Here is a 2337-nt window from a genome sequence, read left to right as displayed (position 1 = left end):
AGGGTAACTTGGCCATGTAGTCTCGCTCATGCTCTGTTATAGGTGATTGATCTTTGGATAGTTTAAAGTGACTAGCCAAATGAGTACTTACTAGCTTTGCTCTATCCATGTTGAACCTATTGAGTACTTTCTTCACGTACTCTTCTTGTGACAACTTCAAGAAACCTTTGGCTCTGTCTCTAGTAATCCATACCAAAGATTTGTTTTGCATTTCCCAAATCCTTCATAACAAACTCCTTTGACAATTGCCTTTTTAGCTTGTCTATTTCCTGTTTACAACTTGCAATCAACATGCCATATACATATAATGATAGGATGAGATAGGAGTTACCAAGTTTCTTAAAATAACAGCAATGGTCTGCTTCACATATGAGGAAACTGTTACTACACACAAACCCATCAAACTTCTTGTACCACTGTCTAGGCGCCTGTTTTAGCCCACATAGGCTCTTTTGAAGTTTGCATACCATTCTCTCATTTCCTTGTACCACTGTTGCATATAAATTTCTTCATGTAGTTCTCCATGAAGAAACATTGTCTTTACATCTAACTGCTCAGGATGAAGGTCTTTTTTTGCCACTAACCCAAGTACTGTTCTTATTGTAGTCAACTTGACAACTAGAGAAAAAATTTCAGTGTAGTTAATGCCTTCTTTCTACTGAAATCCTTTCACGACCAGTCTTGCTTTATATCGTTTGCTACCATTATGTTCATCTTTCACCCGATAAACCCATTTGTTTTGCAATGCCTTCTTCCCTTGTGGTAGCTTTGTCAACTGCCAGGTTTAAGTTGTTAATAATGAGTCCATCTCATCCTTCATAGCTAGCTCCCACTTGATTGAGTCATCAACTTGCATTGCTTCCTCGTAATACTTTGGTTCTCTACCATTTGTTAGTAAAATATAGTGCGAAGAAAGGAAGTACCTCTGTGGTGGTCTTATTGTCTTGGAAGATCTTCTAGGTTCAAACACGGGTGTTTGTGGTTCAACTTTCGGAGCTATATTATCTTGATCTTCCTGGACATTGTCTTGCATGTCATTCCTTGGGAAGTCTTTCAAAGGAACTACCTCTTGCTTTTTCACTTCAGTGTTTGGATTTTCTAACTTCATGTTGAGTCTATCCTTGTACATCACTTCTTCATTGAATATGATGTCTCTGCTCCCAATAATCTTGTGATTTCGGTCATCCTAAAAATGATAACCAAACTCAACGTCACAGTAACCAATGAAAAAAAATTTGTTAGATTTAGTATCAAGCTTGCTTCTAAGAGTAAAGTCAATGTGAATATATGCTAAACAACCAAACACTCTTAAGAAAGAATAATTTACCTCTTTGCCGCTCCAAACTTCTTCTAGGATCTTGTAATTTAGCGTTACAGAGGGTCGTCTGTTGAGCAAGCAAGTTGTGGTAGTAATCCTAGTTAGTAAATACGCGTATAAGGGATGCCGAATTATATGCGTATAATATGAATATCTGTATAATTCGCAAATTATTGCAAAAAAAAAACAAAAAAAAAAAAAAATCGATTGGTCACCCCAAAACGACGTCGTTTTAGTCTCAAAATCAAATTACAACAAAATCTCTTTTCTCTTCTTCCTCAATTCTGTAACTCTTTACTCTCTTTGACGTTTTTAGCTTTTCTTCAAATAATTAGAATCAAATCTTCAACAGTTCAATGGATTGCTTTCTTTAAACTTGGGGGAAAGGGAAGTGAAGCAAGGAGGGGGAAATGAGAAGGAAGTGGAACAAGAATAAGAGGGAGAGGGAGTGGGAGTGGGGGGTGCTCATTATTGTTATTTGAGTGGGCTGAGATAAAGATGAAATGGATGGAATTGAAGGAAATTAAAGGCAACCTGAGACTGAGAATGGGTTGAATTTGAAGTGAATAATAATAATAATTTGTGTTAGGTGTTAGTTGTGTTTCCGATATTTTGGGACATAGAAGAAGAAAATGGAGGAGGAAGTAGAGGCAGTAAGCGTGCAAGTTTTGTTAGTAGCAGTAACTGAGTGAGCTTGGTCTTTCTTTGTCAACAAGGTTCAAAGAAGATGACAAAGAAGAACAGGGGAATGGTTTGGACTTTGGATAAGAGTTTCGTTGTTGTTTGCCTTTTGGGATAAACTTGTGTTGTACCTTTATTTGGGATGTTTCTTTGCCGGACAGTATGGTTCAATCTTGAGAATACAGTGACACATGAGAACTCTATCAAACCAAATGATGATTAAAAAGAAGAAATTAAACGTGAATTCAAATTATAGTTTTTGTTATAAACTATAATTTGAATCTTGGTTGCATTATTTGTGTATTTTATTTGTTTGGAGCTCTAATTCGACTTTGAAT

This window comes from Pistacia vera, unplaced genomic scaffold (assembly GCF_008641045.1).
Source record: "Pistacia vera cultivar Batoury unplaced genomic scaffold, PisVer_v2 Contig291, whole genome shotgun sequence".
NCBI lineage: Eukaryota > Viridiplantae > Streptophyta > Magnoliopsida > Sapindales > Anacardiaceae > Pistacia > Pistacia vera.
Note: the sequence above shows the minus strand (reverse complement) of the source record.